The 20,410-nt window shown below is 42.5% G+C and overlaps 1 protein-coding gene across 3 annotated transcripts in view; it reads right to left on the bottom strand.

Moving 5' to 3' along the window:
- The window catches only part of Sfmbt2 (Scm like with four mbt domains 2), a 181,052-nt gene that overhangs the window by 125,838 nt on the left and 34,804 nt on the right, over nt 1–20,410 (bottom strand). The gene's annotated exons all lie outside the window — the stretch shown is intronic.

Below are 20,410 nucleotides of genomic sequence, written 5' to 3'. Positions count from 1 at the left end.
AAGGAAGGAAGGAAGGAAGGAAGGAAGGAAGGAAGGAAGGAAGGAAGGAAGGAAGGACACAAACCCAATTATGTCCCTAAATCTAATACTTCATCTTATAACTATCAAATTTCTGAGTAGAAAAGTTGTTTTAGCTTGTGAAACCCCGGTATTTTCCCAGACGGGAATAGGAGAACAGACGACATTCCCCATGTGCATGGATTTGGGGTGACAGCTGAATCCACCCACCACCCACTTCTACTCTATCCTTTTTGGTAGCAGAAGGATCCCCGTGGAGAACATCGTGTGTGTGTGTGTGTGTGTGTGTGTGTGTGTGTGTGTGTGTGTGTGTAGTTAAGGGTGTGCAAACATGCTTATTGGTGTGTGCCCAGACTGTCAACATAGAAAGGGAGACAATTACCAAGAAAAGTATTAGGGACAGAATTACAGGGATCCTCCAGTGCGCAAAGAATCTAAAGGCATGCTTGCACTGGAGACAGGCCTGATGATTTAAAAGTTCACTCTAGCTGAGAAGCAACATTACCACTATTAGGACCATGTTCTACAACCAAGCTGAGATGCCCACACTTCTGTGATACAGAATCAACTCACGTCTGTAATGCTGATGGCCAAACAGCCCCTAGTCTCCTACTCCACAGGATTTCTCTAAGGGAAGGAGTTAGAACAAGCAACCTTGGCTTTTTAGCACATGCTGCAGTTTTGAAAGTGCAACATCCTCCACAGGGTCCTGTGTTTCATCGCATGGTCCCTGGCTAGTGGAGACGTTTTAGAAGGTTCTGGAACTTTGGGGAGGTAGAGTAAGTCAGTCAACGGGGGTGGGCCTTGAGGTTTAAAAACCAGGTCTCCCTTATTATGTGCCTCTGTTTATTGACTGCAGAGGCAATGGGGCTGGCTACCCCATGCCCCTTCAGTCACACCTTCCTTGCTCTGATAGACTATATGTCTTCTTGAACTAGCTCCCTTTTCAATCTACAAACCAGAATAAGCCCTGGTCACAAACATGAGGAAAAAAAATCACAGCAGGCAATCAATTTACTCAGTACAATGATTTAAATTCCTCAGTCTCCTAACTAACCTCAAATCATGCATGCCAAAAATTAGGTGGCTTTTTGTTTGAACATACACAAATCAAAAATGGGGAAGTAACCAGTTCATCAGGGACACAAGGCCAACACTGCTTATGAACCTAAAGTTACTGAATTTATTTACTAATTTACTGCTTCGTTATTATCATTTTATATTTTAGATATAAGTCTGTAGTCAAGGTTGACCATTATTAACTCACAAGCCTCATGCCTCAGTCTCCCCAGTGATGGGATTACAATGTGTGATTCCATGTCTAGGGCTAAACCTACTACATTTAAATTTAAGTAAAATTAAGCATTTTTTTCAGATCCACCAGAGAAAGAAATATGCAAACTATCAGCATTTTTAAATCTAGAAAAAAAAAACACCCTTCTTCTGGCTTTAATTTTTGGTACAGTTCACTGAGAAGAGGTGTTGATTTAATTTTAAGTTTTACTCATTCCACAGATTTCGGAAGAGGCATTTAACTTCCACTAGGGGAGTGTTTTTTAAATCAACGTTTGGCTCCACTTCCTAAAAACCATCTAGAAAATAAATGAAAAGCCTCCCTTTAAATTGCCATGACTTCTCAATGATTCTAGGCACACATGTGCAGAATTATCTATTAGAGACACATGCTAAAATATGTACAGATGAACTGATACGATGCCTAGAATTTGCTCTTAAGCAGTAAAAGCCAGGGAAAGTGGGTGGCGTATTGATGAAACAAAAGATTGGCTTTGAACTGATCCTGGTTAATGTTGAAGAATGAACATATGAGGTTTTGCCCGTGACTGGATATGCTTAAATTTCCCATAATAAAAAAAAAGCTTTCAAAGCAGAATTAGAGAGCCATTCTGCCATTCATTATGAAAAAGGAAAAACTATAAATCACAGTAAGAAACTGTGTTGCATGCAACTTAACAGAACATGCCAAGAGAGAGTTGAGAATTGAAGACAGTTCACTGTCTCATTAAAATAATTTGTTATGTGTTTGCAGTGAGTACCCCAAGATCTTCAAATGCAAGCCTCAATAATAATAAAAAATGGATATCAATCCAGAGAACCACAATGTTTGTATGGCAAGCAAACTGGTAGGTATTACACAAGTTAGTTTACATATAAGCTACTGCAGCAAGTGAGGCATGTACGCATGTGCTTGCCTGAGTTAGTTTAACTCACAGATTGCAGGGGAAGGGAAACCATTGAGAAGTGAATGAGACTGAGAAACCACAACACTGAGTCATATAGGAACAACTCTTGTAGTTACCAAGAAACCTTCATTTATTCAGTTTCATTTTTGAAAATATAATCACTAATATTTTTGTTGCTTTTGTTTTACCAAACATAAAATAACTGCTTAAATGAACCAAAACTTAAGCCATTATGGGAATAAATTAAAAAAAAAACAATTTCACTAAGCCATTAATTTTATTAAACCATTATACCATCTTCTAAAAATTCCATTAATATCTCTGTGAAGGGGAGCAAGGAGGAAATAGAAGTATATGTCAAAATCCATCAGAAGAATAAAAAAGGACGCAAAAGCACCAACAGTCACATAGCTGGGCTAAGCTGATATTCTGACTCAGCGGCACACTAGAGTGGAGAGAGCAGAAACTCCAGCAACACTGATGGCAATGTCTACACTGACAGGTCCTGCGGAAGCTGAGTATCTGAGTGGGTCGGTACGTAAGAGTCTCTGAGAGTTCAAGTTTAGAATGAGGCAAGAAACTGTTCGTCTTTATTGCTACTCTCATCCGCCAATCCAAAGATCACGTGCCAGACACAATTATTCATACACTTTTGAAGGAAGCTACAGTCGGTTTTCATTGGTATAAACTAGTCAAGAAACCTTTCATGCCTTCTTGGTTGAATTCCTCGTCTTGTTTGGGTATACAGTGAGCTGCTTCAGAGAAAGAAGGCACTTGGCTTGTCGTCTTGTCTTCCTAATGTTCAACTAGGTTTTTGTACATGGTATGGTTTAGAGCTGTGCACACAGGTAGGCTACCCAAGAAGAAGGATCACAGAAATTCCCATTTATCTATAATTTATAGTCAAATTGTTCTGGCAGTAATGGGGTGGGGGTGGGGCTGAACTTCCTTCACCCCTGCTAGGCAAGAGCTCTGGCATGAACAAATATCCCAGTTCTCAGAATTAACATTTTGTGAGCTATGGTTGGGTAACTATGGTCAAAGAAGGTTGTGATGTAGTCTTTGGAAATCAATAGAAAAAAAGAAACCTACAAAATAAGTTAAGGGCTTGATGAAGAAGGTTCCAGGAGACCCTGAGAGAACAGAAATTGCTAAGAACCCTACTTCTTGCCCAAGAGGCCAGGTGACTTCCCCCTCGGGGTCAGGATGTATTCAGAGTCAAATGCCCTGCAGTAAGTCATCTGCTTTCCCTCTCCCCTGGCCCTCAGAAAATTCAAGCAATCTGATAGTATCAGCTTTGACTTAAATGGAACTCACCCTTTGTCCTAGCTTCTGTCTCTGTTACTCTGATAAAAATCCTGGCCAAGAGCAATTTAGGGGAAGAAAGGCTTTAGAAACCAAGATCAGAAGTCAAGAATCCAGGTGCTAGAAACCAAGGTCAGAACTCAAGACCAGAATCCAGGTGCAGGAACTGAAGCAGAGAACATGGAGGAATCTGAGCCCAGGCACTCCTGCCTAGGGAGGGTACCACCCACAGTGGGCTGGGCGTGCCTATAACAATTAACAGCCAAGAAAATGCCACATAGAAATGCTCATAGGCCAGTGTAAGGGAGGCAGTTCCGGGGCTCCTTCTTCCCAGAAATGTCACAGCAACAACCAAGATTAGCCACCAACCCTTCATCTGCTTCTGCACAGGAATACACATAGGAATGCGATTCTGATTCTTCCAACACCGAGATTATCCCAAAATGAAAAAACACTTAAGATTTCCAAGGACTTAGCATGACACTCGGGTCCTAGCATGTTGCAGGCAAGGGAAAAGGCTCTGAAATAGTAATCCTGCAGTCTTCATATCCAGATTCTGTTCTTCTTCCTTGTTTCAAAACTAAAGTCTAAATTTTGACTTCTAACCCAATTTTCTATCTAACACTTAACTGTACACCTATACTGTAGGCCGTATAACGTTCGCTTCGATCCCTCAGTGTTACGTCCTTGAGAAAATACTGTAAGAAATAATTTGATCGAGGCTGGGGTAATGCTCAGCTGCTGGAGTACTTGCCTAGAATGCGTGAAGTTCTGGGCCCCGTCCTCGATACCATATTTAAGCCAGGCATGATAGCTGAAGCCTGCAAAGGCAGCACTTGATTATCATTCTTAATTGTCTAAGGAGACAATCACCTCCTACAGCAATTAGATCACAAGTTAATCAATGCTATAGCCTTCATTGTACACTCAGAGTAGCAATAACACAGGACAACAGACACGGTTTACTAACATTTAGCTTTATCTCTTTCTCTTTAAAAGATGAGCTCACTATGTGACCGAAAATGGCCTTGAACTCACAATCCTGCCACACCTCTTGAATTACAGGCATGCAAGAACACACCAAGCTCCTCGAAGCCTGTAAGTTCAGAAGTGTAGGAATAGCAGACTTTTCTCATCAGGGTAAGGATGAGACTGGGCAACATCACCTATGGGGACCACCTGTCTCCTCTCTGGTCCCCATTCTGCCATGATTCTGAAATCTCAAGTGCAATTTTAATATCCTACAAATGAAATCACAGCAAAGAGAATCCCAGGCCCCTTTCTTAGCCCCAGAGATCATATACATGAAAACAAAAACCATCTAAGTCACTGAAAACTGCACCAGCTCAATTTCCAAACGTTTGGAACTGTCCCTCAGTCCCTCGACTAGCTATTTTAATCCAGCAGCCCTCAGCGTTCAATCCCAAAACTGCCTTGGTTCTGGCTCTTGGAGCTACTGCTTTGCACTTGAAGGAGACTAAAGCACATACCAGCATAGCATCATGGTGCTGGGATCCTTTTACCCTCCAGAGTCCTTTAGCTGTCTTCACCAATCTTCACCCATCACCTAGCTAGAACACTTAATGCTTAGGGACTGTATCTTCAGGACAAAAGCTACCATCACCCAAGTTCTAGGAAACCCTATGTCCACTAATTTCTCAAAGAGACAAGAAGGCTCTCTTTCACAAGTGGGTCCTAAGCTGAAATAAGCCATCAGAGCCAAGACACACCTGTTCTCCCAAGCATGTTTCGTTCAGGTAGTCACGGGTACTTCATGCCTACCCTCCCAGACTCAACGTTCACGCCTACCCTCCCCATCCACTTCTACCTACTCAGGGAGGCTAGGAGATGCCTTGATTCCCCCCCCCCCCAGGTCTCCTAGCCTAGAACACTCTTCTGGCTCAAGATTCTTCCAAGGGGGCCTGCAACAGTTTAAATAGAACATGTGCTCCGCAGGACATGGTCATGTTTTGAATACACTTGGTCCAGCTGGTTGAGGATCCTGTGAAAACACACTTCAGGAAGTGGGGCCTCCCTAGAGAAAGTAAGTCACTGAGGATAGATTCTCGGGGCCATATTATCCTTAATCCCTTCTGTCTTGCACTATGCTTCCTGGCTGCCGTAGATTTCCACCATCACACGATCCTCTCACATGGTGTGCTACCCAACTACTCTGAGTGGCATGAACCATCTGTTACTGTGAGCTAAAATAATCTTTAATAATAATCTTGTTTACATTGTTTCTGTCATGAATTTGCTCACCACTATGCAATGGCAACTTAGAATACAAGTGTTATGCTGATGAGGGTCTTGTTTGTTCTGGTCAATCCAAAGCCTTGGACTAAAACACGGATGGACCATGGATTCTCCATCTGTAGGCAACATCCACCTGACGCTACCCTTGCAGGTAAGCCTCACTTAAAAACCATAACAGCTCCCTTACATTTGCCCCTTGCCTGCTAAACAACTTCCCAGGTGATCATCACCACAGTTCAGTATATATCAAAGTATACAGTGTTTAACTAAACACACATGTGCCAGGTCAATAGCAGCACACTCATGATGTTGGCCTTGGGGTTTTACCATATTTAAAGAGTCAGAATAAAGACTGTGATTGTCCTAGTACCTGAGAAAAGTTCTATCACGCATGTGAACTCCCAAGCATTTGTCTTTCAAAGAGAGATATTTTCTAAGACCCCTCTTTTTCTCTACACCAGACCCTCCCACTCCTGAGATCAGCATTGCTGAGGCTTCCTACTTCTTCCTCCTTGGTAGCTAGAAATCCGAGAACTTTCCTGAAGACTGAGTTATAAAATTCAATTCTTCTGCTTCGCTATGTCATGGCTGACTCTCGGGTCTGTAATTAGCCCACAGCTTCCAGATCTATAGGTGGGCTATCTGTTCCTATGGCAAGAAGCATTTATTGTACTTGCACGTAGCATCCAGTTATCCCAGCTTACCTCACCTTCTCAATCAGGCTGACGGTTGTCATTTATTTCTGATACAAGCATGACCTGTTAGTTCTCCCAGCTTCTCATATGCAAATGCCAATATGAACCGGGTCTTAGAACCAAATACAATTGCTATTATATACATATACGAGCACAGTAAGATTACAGAGAGATCTCGGGGGGGGGGGGGCTCAGTTCCTTGCAAGCATTCCCAGAACCCACATAAAATACCCAGGAGTGGTGGAACCCTAACAGAGGGAGGGACACAAAATAGATTTCCTTGGCTACTGGTCTAATGGGCAAGCTCCAGTCCATAAAGAGACCCTGTCTAAAAATAAGGTTGACAGCTCCTGAGGAATGAGTCTTCTGGTCTCCTCTGTACACATGTACATCCTCACACAATGCATGTCCACACACAACAGAGCTCTCCAATACACTACACATAAACACCAGTATTAGGTAGCATTGCATTTTTTGTTGGTTTTGCTCACACACTTTATCCCTTATCTGCATAAAAACTCTTGGGCATTTACTCTGCAGGGTTTTCTAAGAAATTAAAAAGTGAATAAAACACCACCTCAAGCAAAAGGATGATGAATGGGAAAATACAAATTTCTTATTGTCTCCTACAGTCTTAGCACCACCCTGGGGAATCTATGCAAATCAGATTTAATATACAAAATGATCAACAGGCCCCAATCTTCAGCCGCAATCTATACCCGAGAGATTGAGGGTCGGACAGTTTAGAAATGAGACACCTCATCCAAATTCATACATTCAAGTGTTAATGGGAATCCAGACGGAGGTACTTCTGATTACTAAATGTGCAAAAGTCATTATCCGTACAATCAAATGAATGAGGACTTGTATCTATAAACAACTTTAACAGAAAGCAAAACTAACTGTTTTTGAAGGTTCTATAACCCAAATTCTCAGGTAACAGGAAAAGAACAACTTTTTTGTCAGTACTCTGGACAGTGGCTAGAGCTGAAAGAAGAATTTTGAGCTAATAGGACAGCACAAGAAGCGGGGGTTGGGAGGATGAGGGTGCTAAGGACAGGGGTACCTTTACAGCTGTATAGGTGGACCCTGCCAGAATGTAGGCTCTTGCGGGTCACATGTCCCTGTCACAGCATTTTAAGGAAAGACTGAGGTAAAGGCCTTTGACACTGAAGAAGAAAATCATGCTGACGCTAGATCTTTCCACTCTACATTACCCTAAAAGCTGTAAAGTATTTACAGTGGTCGTCAATGTTAAACTAGATGGTTAGGCATCAGAGGAATGCACATTCAAACTGCTTCATCTCATCCCAGTCTTGGCCTCTAGCAAACGAATGAAAGCCGGAGACCATGTGAGGGAAAGAGGAACCCTTACTCACTGGTGGTGAGAATTCAGCTTCCGCGACTATGAAAATGAATATGAAGTTTACACATCATTAATTACACCCATCACCATGAACAAAGTACTGTAAAAACGCCATAATCCTACTCCTTATTCCGCATGCTGACACTGAAAATAGAGCTTAATAAATTAAAATTAAATTGAATTAAAATTTAAAAGTATATGAGAATGCTATCCCAGGGGATTAGCCATTGTAAAGAAGGGGTGGGATTGGCTTAAAGTTGATTGTATTACATTTGGGTTTCAATTAATAATTAGTAATCTTAGTAAGCTTAATAATCACTGTATCACATGGTCTCAACAAGAACAGAAAGCGCAAGCCCTCAATAGACAGCTACCCACAGACTGGTAGAAAAAAATGTTTCTGCTTCCATTTCCATGGCAACAGCAATGTTGTCTGAGAATCAACAGGAGGGCATCACCCTGTGATAGAGCACATGCTTAGCATGTACATGATCCCAGCACTAAAGGGACCCCGAAGCAGCTGCTGGTAGTCACGAGACTTACTATCCATTGCTGCAATGTCTCTCTGTGTCAGCTCCAGTTTTCCTACTAGCAACTGAGTGGGGGAACGGCAGGGGGAGGGACATGCATCCCCATATACACATTACACATAGCACACATACACATAACACCACGGCTATAAAGGAAGGGGAGAGAGTGAGGGGAAGAGAAAAGGAGAGGGAGAGGGAGAGGGAGAGGGAGAGGGAGGAGAGAGAGAGAGAGAGAGAGAGAGAGAGAGAGAGAGAAAGAGAGAGAGAGAGAGAGAGAACGAACACAAGCTATCGTACCTATGACACACAAAGTTGGCAAAATGCCAAAGATCACTGAATGTAATTATGAGCAGAGTCTGGATAGTGTACTAATAGGCCAACAACATTTAGATGAGAAACAAAATAAGGATTATCTAACCCACAGGCAATTGTATCTTTATTCTAAAAAATATATTGACTTTGTTTTGCCTTCATTTCAGCAAAACTGTTGTCAAGTTAAGAAAAATCAAGACTTTGGCACAACATGTTGTATCCACAGAAATCTTTATCATCTTAATATTTTTCATCAAAAGCTACAAACTAAAGAAACTAAACTTTAAAGTAGTATCTATATAGATGCATGTAGGGAGGGGATCTTATGCAGCCATGGATGACCTTGGATTTCTGGTCCTCCTGCTTCTGCATCCTGAGTGCTAGGAGTACAAACATATGCCATTATGCCTAATTTTATGTGATTCAAATCCAGATCCTCATGAATTCTTGCCACGCACTTTACCAACTGAGCTATATCCCAGAAAATAGATTCTTTCGGTCCATTTTCCTTCTGAACACTACTACACAGAATATCTATTAGCTTACCATTTACATCTACCTACTAAAATATGTAAATTTTCATTTTTACTATGGATATCCAAAATCTAAGACAGGTAAACAAAGTTAAATAATTCGTCTAGATTTTTTTCACAACTTATTTTGATTAAATGTGCTCATAAAAAAATAAAGCTTTGCAATTCTATCAATGAATTCATGTCTATCCACTGCCAACATGAAAAAAAAATCAAAATTGTCTTCCACCCACATCCTTTCTGGAGTGACATCGAGACATGTGACAGTAACATGAATTAGTATGATATAAGCAGAAAATCCAGTTTTGTTCAATATGATGAAATATTCACCAGCTAATATATACAACTCTTGCCAATGCTACTGACTAGGAAGGATAGCTGCGATCATAAATAGGAGCAAAAACAAGGAAGGTGTATTTCTCTAAGTCAGTGCTACTGCAAAGTGATACTTTCCATGAACAAATACCATCATAGTTATGAGCTCTTGGAGAAATAATTTGGCCACTGATTTTCTTCCTTCACTCTGATGATATTAACATCACAATTCACAGTCCCAGGACTCAGCGCTCTGAATAAAGCCCACTGCCTCCCTCACATGGGCGAGCCTCACCGAATCAGTTGAAGGCATGAGCGGAACAAAGGGCACAATTTATCTTAGCAAGAAGGAATTTCCCAGCAAAGGCCTTAGGGCTTCACCAGCAAGAACATCTCTGCTTGCTTGTACAGGAGACAGCTTCTTGGGCTCACACTGTAATTTTAAAAGTCTCCTTGCCTGAGTCTTATGTTCCAGTCCTTTCTATCTGATCTCAGACTCACCATAATAGCAGAAGCCAATCCAATATATATGTGTGTGTGTATGTGTATATACATATATGTGTGCGTGTGTGTATGCATACATGAATATATGTAGGTAGAGATGGATGGACTGTGTGTGTATATATGCATGTGTGTGCATTTGTACATATGTGCATATATATTTGCATCCTATCACTCCTTTCCCTATGGAGAATTCCAATTAATATTAAATCCATCTCTGAATCACATCATCTTGGTGCTCAAGTCTTTGAATAGGAAGTTATATTCAGTGAGCCTTAAGATAATGCCAGGCTCAGAAGATATGTGCAAACTGAGCCTTCCCTTACAGCTAAGATGAGAAGGCAAACTCTCTTCTGGAAGGTGTGCAGAACGGAGGGACGGGACAGAGCTGCAGACAGTCTGGAATGAAGGCGCTGTTGTGACTGGAGATCTGACCATAGAATAGAGGCACAGCCCTGAAGTGGAGGAATCACCATAGAATAGGCTGTGGCCATGGAGACATGGCCCAGAATATCAATTTACAAGGGAGCTTTAATAAAAACAATAGGAGGTGTATGCTTTTAAGGCCGAAACGCCAAACCCCACTGGCAGCAGCTCACCAGTCCAACGGATTAACCGAAAGACCAGCAACACGACAGAGAGCAGTGGGCAGTGCTGGAGACTAGGGGCTCAGAGTGGAAACAAAAGAGGATGATGTAGGGGAGTCAGGGCAAAACCATCAAATGTTTCAGCAAACAAGCTGGGTTCAGAGGATTTGTCTGTTGCAGGTGCCAGGAGACTTCCCCAAAGAATGAACCTCAGGCACATGTGGGGCATTAGAAGGTCCACCCGGAACAGGAAGTGGGCCAGAGGGGAGCTGAGCCCCCTGTGCACATTAGGCCGTGTCGTCTGAGCAGGATAGGGACAGAATCTCTGGATGAGGGAAGAGGAGGGGCAACAGGAGGCATTGGCCAAATGAGACCAGGGCTCTGGCAATGAAGGAGATAAAAGAGGAAGTAACTGGAGAAAGGAGTGTCCAAAGGCCAAAGAAACACACCGGATGAACTCACGCTACTAGTCCACACACAGCCACAAGCAGGCTCGCTTTATATTACATATGTCGCTCAGTGGAGAAGCTGGAGAAAATAAGTGCACTTATGACTCGCGAGAAAAGAAAATCTGCTCCTGGCTTTGCGCTTAACAGTTTTCACGCAACAAGGGAAAACCCAAATAGCATCTGATCCAATTTACATAACTTTACATAATTTCATGATTACTGTTCGCCAAAGAAGTTCCAGACCACAGCTCTTCCGTTTATTTGCCGCCAGAAAAGACAAGATGAGAAACACTCCGGGCAAGCAGCTTCCCACTCTGCTCTCAAAGATCACAAGAAGAGACCGATGGCTTGTCTCCGCGAGTGTTAGCAATATTCCAAGCTCGCCCATTCTCATACAAAAGCTTCTCACTGAATTCTACCAGAAACCAAACGATGGCTGACACCACCATGCTCGGACCTTTTCACAATCATCGATTTCAAGACTGGGAATAGTCACCCTTGGCTTAAATCTATACACGTCACCTGATTTAGGATCCGCCACATTCTCTTCAAATGTGAAATGAAAATGCCACCAGCCAACTTACATGGCTTTTCTAAGGATAGGGTTAAACATTTGGAACTACAAAAGATAGGCACACAGTAAGAAATAGTCTGCTTCAGAAAGCTGAAGCAATAGCTAAGCTCAACCGAAAATCTATTGTACATGCACTGGCCTGAGTTCATTGCCTCCAAACCCACATTAAATATATATCATCCCAACACTAGGGCGCCAGGACAGGCACGCCACTGACCAGCCAGCCTAGACAAAATCAACCAGCCTCAGGTGAATGAGAGACCCTCTCTCAAAAACCAAGGTGGCTCTTGGCTGAAAAATGACACTTAAGGTTGACTTATGTCTTCCACACTGACATACAAATATGGATATGACATACAAATGTGGATATGCCTATACACATATACAAGCACACACAAGTGCGCGCACACACACACACACACACACATATATATATATATATATATATATAGTGTGTATATATTTTTTTTTGTTTTTAATTGGAGCACTATGCTACAAACATAAAATTCCAGATTGATTTTTCACTGTGCAAGACAATGATAAAGGGAGACTAGTACACAGTAACTGTCAAGAGTCAATACAAACACCAAACAGGTATTCACAAGAGAAAAGATTAGCTGGGCATAGAGACCCATGCCTATAATCCCAGCACCCAGAAGGCTGAGTTGAGAGAATCATTAGATTTAGACATGATGAACTGTATAGAAAAAGTACAGCTGTCCCATGGTACACAAAGGGGATGGAATCTGGGACTCTGAATTCATGGATGTTCCATTCTTATGTGAAGTTTCATACAGAGCTAGACATGTGCTTTGTAGGCATCTCTAGATTACCTTAACCCCTAATGCAATACAGAGACAATGTAAATAGATGCTATTGTGTACTGTTTAGAGAATACAAAAGTCTGTACCCGCTCAGACTATGTTTTAATATTTTTGATCTGTGTTGAATCTGCAGATTTGAAATCCACAGGGAACAGAATGTATTCATTACTTACTCATAAACGTTTCTGCTTTACATAGGAACCATCAAAACTGCCTCCACTCCTCTGGTCTCCATTGTTTTCCCTCCCAAAAGCTAAAGCACAACTCTGGCTTTGGTTTGTGTTGGAGCCCTTTCATAGATCTCATTAGCCACACTTCTTTGAAGTCTTATAGCTGAGACTTTTATTTTTATTTTAAGACAAGGTCTCATGTAGCCCAGGTTGACCTCAGATTGGCCATGTAACCAAGGCTGGCTCTGAACACCTGATCTTCCTGCCTCCACCACCTTCCCAAGTGTTGGGATTATAGGTGTGTGCCACCATGCCAGGTTAAGCAGGACATTTCTGAACCTGGAGAAAGCTTGAGATTGCTGATCTAACAGTTTGCTCCTCATGGATTGACAGGCCTGCGGTCACATGCATAGAGATTGTACAAAGACATCTGCAACCTCTTGTCTCCATGTCTGATGCTCAGGCACAAAGAATAAACATATAAGACACGCCAGAATAAAAAGATCCAGGGAACAAATGATCATCTAAAGAGGTGGCTGCTGTAGGTGCTTGCTGCCCTGTAGAATGTAGATTCAACTGTGTCTATATGCCTATTTTTGTCAGAGCCCAAAGATTTAAGCTTTTAATGATGTTATTTGAAAATGATTCATTGTTTAAATCAAAACATATAAACACACACACACAGACTCACATACATATATGCTCATGATTGTTCACAAGCCAACTCCAGTCTAATCTACACTGTGGCACGTGTCTACACAGCTATGGTGCATGTCTACACAGGCTCTGCACCTGCTCAAAAAGGCTTTACACCCATGTGAGTTATTTTAAAAGATTTACTGGGTGCACACATAGAAGAATTACCTTGCTTCCTGCCAGCATGTCCTTCTCTCACGCTCCATTTTGAAAAGCTGGCTTTGGAGCCAGGCATGTCGGCACACACCTGAGGCCGGAAGATCACCACAAGTTCAAGGCCAATGTGATCTACATAGTGAGGTCCAGGCAAGCCAAGGCTAGAGCCCAAGACTCTACTTTGAAAAATAAGAAAAGTGACTTTTGACCAAAGGATTTTTAAAAAAAAAAAAATAACAACTATGATTTATTTATTTACTGTCATATTTATCAAATATATTCTATCTTTTCTTGTACCAATATTGCTTCATACTCTGTACATCAAATTATTTAATAGTTAATAAGTCTCCCTGCTTCCCTCAACTCCAAATGTTCAATCAAAGAAGAGACTAACCTAGCCGGGCACGGTAGGAAAAGTCTGTAATTCTATCATTCAGGAGGCTGATGCAAGAGGATTGTGGGCTTAAGGTTACAATCAACAGTAATTTTTGTTAATAAACAAGATTTTTCAAAGGAATAAATGTGTTTAAGTACCACTAACATTACTAAAATGTCCTTTTAAATCTTGAAATTTTTAAATGAATATTCTCTTGCATGGGAGATGGATCGGTGGTTAAATGCTTCCTAGAGCTCGGATCTCCAGAATCTATGTAAATATCAGGTAGCCACGGCAGCCTGGCCTGTTCACTCCATCCTCAGAATGCAGAGAATCCCCGGAGGGTAGCCATATTAGAAAGTTCTGGGTCTGAGTGAGGGAGCCTACGTCATTGGATAAGGTAGACAAAAGAAATAGAGGATGATTCCCAGTATCACCTTCAGGTCTTCTTCACCTGCCCAGGCACAAACACGCACACACATCCGTTCACATGTGTGCACACCACATATACAAATACACATAGGCACGCATGAGCGCACGCACACACACACACACACACACAAATAGAAAAAGAATAAACTAAAAGTGAATAGTCTTATAAAACATCAAATTCTCTTTCCCACAGTCATGGTTAACTAATGGTTGTGGACAAGCGAGTTCTGTGTTAGGACATTTTAGGGCTGTGTCCCGCCCAGCAGCAACTCTTCCTTTACAACCAAATAGAGTGCTCACCGCGCCAGAGAACTTGGCAGATCTACCCCCAAAACATAAGGCCAATTCGCACTTTCTCCTCACACTTCATGAATAAACATTCCTTTATTCAAATAAGATATATATATATATATATATACTAACTCTGGTAAGGGTGATCCCACTTTGAAATGGTATATACAGTCATTCTGGAGCACCTGCAGGTGTTTGCAATTCAAATTACAGAAGTTTTAATAACGGCGAAAATAAAAATTAGTGACAGGACTCCTAAGGCCCTGTAATTCCAACACGATTATTGCAGCCGCCGAAAGCACACATAAATACTTTCCTGTTTAGAAGCCGAGGGCTTTTATTGTCCTGCATCTCCACAAATATTCACCTGCAATCTCACACAGGAGCATCCTTCAAAGAAGTCAATGGGAACCATTCAGAGCATCAGCGCACCAACGCTCCTGGGCCCCTGACATTAAGAGGTAATGTTGCTACGTCTGAATACATAACAATGAAAACAGTCATTGGATTAAATGATTTCCGTACATTATCACCATAAACAATAATTATTTGGCAGCTGCCCTTTGCGAGCGTAGTGCACACTTATGAATAAATCAAGCCTTATTGATTTACTAAGCCAAAGCGCTTTCCATTTTGCTCTGCTAATAGGCGCTCTAATCCCTCGCTGCACTTAGTGAGGCTTTAATGTAGTACGTCTCTTAATACTTTTAATATGAAAGATTAGCGCTGGTTAGCCCCAGGGCAGGAGCGCTAACTGCACTGTCAACGGCCAATTGGCCACTGAACCCAGTTGTCTTTGAGCATGTCCTTGTTAATGGAGTCCTCTGACTGCTGATGGGAACCACATCAGAATGACATGAACTGGGAATGCTGCCCTGCTGATTTTCCCTCCTAACATTTAACATATTTATGAAGTCCTACATCCATTCAAAGCTCAAGCTAAAAGAGTGCAGCAGGAAAACACAGTCTTTGGGCCCCATAAAACTGGCATCTAAAATAATAAAATCTGGATTCAGGAATGCAGCTCGGTTGGTATAGTGTTTGCTTAGCACAAAGCCCTGGGTTCAGTCGCTAGCACCCCATAAATACCTTGCATCAAACAATGAATCAATCGAGTTGCTCTCTTATTGATGCAGAGACAACTTTAGATAATGAAAAGACCTTGAACCCTGTAACTTCAGCCTGAGGAGGGACCTCCTTTTTCTCCTCCCACGAAACGGTAGGCAAAAGCCCATGTACTCCAAGCTGTCATTGGTTCCCGATCACTCACTGCAGAACTAGAAACTCTTAGTTCTCTAGACTGAAAAGGGGAACTAAACTCCCTAATTATTGATCAAAGGACACTCTACCCAGGCAGTCTCAAGCATATTCTATCCTAGGCATGCATGGTTGTTAGTTTTTAATTGTTAACATGCCCCATCTCAAATCACCTAAGGTGAGAGTCGATTGAGGAATTGTCTAGATCAGGTTGGTCTGCAGACATGTCTGTGGCGACTAATCCTGGTGCTAACTGAGGTAGGAAAAGCCACGCTGAATGTGAGTGGCTTCGTCTCACTTGATGGACCCTGGACTGTGTACAGGTATTGGGAGCAGGCGAAGAAGCGTTAATTCTCTCACTGCTCTCGACTGGGTGTGACGTTTTCAGTCCCTGCGTTGACTTCGCCATCCGCAACAGATTGCACCCTGGAATTGTGAACCAAATCAACCCTCTCTTCTCCACGTGGCTTCTGCTAGGAGATCTCTTCACAGCAACGGAAATAAAACCATCGTCCAACAGAGACACAGGCATTTTTTTCCTATGCTTTTCATAGATTCCGAAGTCGACATGCATGGATCCTAATCCTAAAACAAACTCCATACTGCATTCATAAAAGAGAAAAGTAAGCAGTCACACTTTCCTCCTTTAGCTGGAATCACAAATGCAGGAAGGGACCAGATAGCTCCCTGAGATTACAATACAGAAACCCTCACTTCAAATATAGACTGCTGGAAAGGGCTGAAGGGACTCAGGGCCAAGTTAGTGGTGGATTCTCCTAAGAGCTCAGATCTTCTAGTCCACTGCAACGCCCCTTCTTCACTTTTATTCCTGGTACCTTAGTTGGGCTGAAGTGATAGCTATCAGTAAAGTTCTTGCTTTGCAAGCTCAACAAATAAACCAGATCTCCAGAACCCAGGCCTGGCAGCATGGGGTTGTCATCCCAATATTGGGGAAAGCAGTTCCCCTGGGCTCCCTGGACCAGCCTAGCCTAATCAAAGAGGACAAGGCCAACTAGAGACCCTGTCTAATAAAAAACAACACAGTGGATAGGCCTGAGGCAAGACGGCCAAGCTTGTCCTCTAGTCCACTCACACACACACACACACACACACACACACACACACACACACAGAGACACACACACGCACACAACACACACACATACACACACTCACACACACAACACACACACTCACACACACACGCACACACACTCACACACACACGCACACACACTCACACCACACACAACACACACACAACACGCACACACACACCACACACGCACGCACACACACACTCACACGCACGCACGCGCGCGCGCACACGCGCGCGCACACACACACACACACCCCTCATGTGCACATACAAGCTCCACATCACCATGGAGCCTCTCAGAAACATTAGGGTCCTGGACTGCTATTTCATATTTTGCAATGCCCTTTAAATTCAACTACAACAAAGATAAAGATCACCCCGGCACAGTTGCAGCATTTATAGTATTAACTCACTAAGGAAAACCATACAATAAACACAGATTCCCCCAGTCCCTGTAGAAAAACCGCGGCCTCTGGTTATGAAGCAATAATTACTCCTCCCCCACAGAAATCAATAAAACCTCTTGCCCCATGAACCTGCTATTTCCTGACTTTGTTCTCCAAACTAAAGATTCCCAGGTCATATTGATTACATAGTAAATTTTTTTAAGTTCTTTATAAGACAGCACTGAAGAAATCCTCAAGCTAACATAGCTCGCTGTTGTTTGAAAAGATTTCTCATCTTTCCATCAAATTAATGGTCTCCCTTTTTCTAAGTTTTTCTCCATTTTTCATTTTCATCTTGTCATTTTAAAGGCATCTCTGTCTTGGCTAATAGCACAGAGTCTGCCGGATACAAATTTGATGGTGTCTCTGAGACTTTGACAACTGCCATACTTTTCTTCCAAGTAAGAGAGGGGATCTGATGAATCAACTGTGCCTTGTCTCCCCGGGGACAGCAGCAGCAGGGACTGTCCCAAGTGAACCCAGGAGCTCTTAGAGCGCTAACATTGGAACGCCAGAGCTCTGGAAATGGGGTCACAAAGCAGCTATTGTAAAGTGCAACCACCAGGCTGGGGAGAGGAAGCAAAATGCTCCAGTGGACAAAGCGGCCTGCTACCAAACCTGCCAGCCACGTAGGGAGAACTGACTTCTGTATGTTGTCCTCTGATCTCTGCACATATACATGTGTGTGCACTTGCATACACTCATACAAATACACACATACAAATAAAATTTTAAAATGTGATTTGTTTTATATTTTTAAAAAAGTAGATTGATAGTAGATGAGAATGAAGAATAACTTTAGAGAGATAAAAAAAAAACATCCAAGGCCTTGATAGTAACACTACTTGAAGAATCTTGTGAATATAGTAAAAAAAAAAAAAAAAAATCACTGAACTTAGACAGATGTTTACAATACATGAATTATGTTTTATAATTATACAGGGCCAGGGCACAGCTCAGTAGTAGAGCATTTGCTTAATATTCTCAAAGTCCTTGCATCATTAATTAATCAATTAAGTTACATTAAACACACACACATAATTGAGATGTGAGCGACACCAAGGTCCCAACAGACGTGTTTGTGAGCACAGATCAGTTCTGACCTCAGGGACCAGTGGGAAAAGAGGAGAAAGGAGGCAAGTAGTTCCAGGCACAGGACAGAACAGACACAAAGATCCAAAAGGATGCCCTCTCTCTTTCTTCCGAGACAATAAGGGGTCATGATGTCAGCTGAGGTCAAGGCAATGGATTCAACCCCGACAAATGTCACAGAAAAGCAACTCTTAAGCCTCAGCCAATTGGATGACCCCTCTTAAGCAAGCCATCAATTATGCATAACAAAGGGATGAAATAAAAGCCACCGATCATTCTTCCATATCAGAAAAAAATCATACCGGAGGTTGGGGTGGGGAGCAAAGGATACAGGAGATAGAAGAGAAGAAGAAAAGTGAGGGGCAGAGAGAAGGAAAAGGACAGGGAGAAGGGAAAAAGAGATGGGAGAGAGGGAGGGGAAGAAAGATGGAGAAGGAGAGGGAAAGAGATTGCTCCAAAGGAAGGGCAGCCATCTGGGTACAAAGACCTTGAAATACCCTTGGGACACAGCATCAAAGCCCTTGGGTACCACTGATGTTATAACCACACAATACAACAGAGATCAGAGTCAAATACTTGATTGAACTCAGCTCTCACAGACACATAGGAGCTTCTTCAATGCCTTGCTCCCCAGCAGGAGCCCTCAACTTCAGCACTTCAGGGAGGTTGAACCTGATAATATTTAATTGTGAAGATGTCCCGTGCATTGGAGGAGGCGCAGGGTCTGGTTTGGTCTCACTAGATGTTGGTGGCATCTCCTTCCATCAGGGCCAAAAGAGTACTTCCAGACATTGCCAGATGTCTCCGGGGAGAAAACCTGCCCCAACGGGGAACCATTGTCTTGCAGGGACTAAACTGATCTTGTGTCTATATGAGCCCATACCACTGCTTTGAGTGATCTCAGTTCTCATCAGTTTAGCTTTCTTCCTGTCCCATAACCTCAGTCTGCCCACCGTAAGAAAGGTCAAAAACTAAGTGCAGGGCTAGGGATGTGGCTCAGTTGGTAGAGTGTTTGCCGGACATGCAGGAAGCCCTGGGTTCAATCCCCAGCATGGTGTTAGTGGGGCAGTAGTGAAAAATGTCTATAATCTTAGCACTGAGAAAGTCAAAGCAGAAAGATCAGAGGCAAGGTCATCAGTCTGGGTACATAAGACCTTGTCAAAAGCAAGGGACGGGAAGAGAAAAGAAAGCAAACAGGCAAACTTATGGGGAAAAAAAAATCAATATAGGGGGGTTGAAGAAGCAGCACAGTGGTTTGGACCATGTACTGCTATAGTGAGAAACCCAAGCTCAGTTCCCAGCACCCAAGTCAAGTGGCTCACAACCCAATCACCTGCAACTCCAGCTCCAGGGGATCCATTGCCCTCTTCTGGGCTCCTAAAATCATGTGCACTCAGCTGCACAGAGACACTCACATATACACATAGTTCAAAATAAGTTAATTTTTAACAAAAAAAAAAAGTTTGTTCAAAAGCAAGACATCTAATCCCCAAAGAGTAGCGCTCTCTCTCTCTCTCTCTCTCTCTCTCTCTCTCTCTCTCTCTCTCTCTCTCACACACACACACACACACACACACACAAACACACATCCAGCTTAACTTTATCTACTACCATCCAAAGATAACCTGAGAATTGGTCTTGAACCTTTTTCTTCCTATATGATCCAACTTATTGAAGATCAATACCATTTCTAGTAAACAAAGTCCCACCGCCATCTACCCCACAGCATCCACAAGATAGTAAACCACCACCTACCCCACAACATCCACAAGATAGTAAACCACCACCTACCCCACAACATCCACAAGATAGTAAACCACCACCCACCCCACAGCATCCACAAGATAGTAAACCACCACCCACCCCACAGCATCCACAAGATAGTAAACCACCACCCACCCCACAGCATCCACAAGATAGTAAACCCCC

Source organism: Microtus ochrogaster, chromosome 16 (assembly GCF_000317375.1).
Source record: "Microtus ochrogaster isolate Prairie Vole_2 chromosome 16, MicOch1.0, whole genome shotgun sequence".
NCBI lineage: Eukaryota > Metazoa > Chordata > Mammalia > Rodentia > Cricetidae > Microtus > Microtus ochrogaster.
This window is presented reverse-complemented; position numbering and strand designations above follow the sequence as displayed.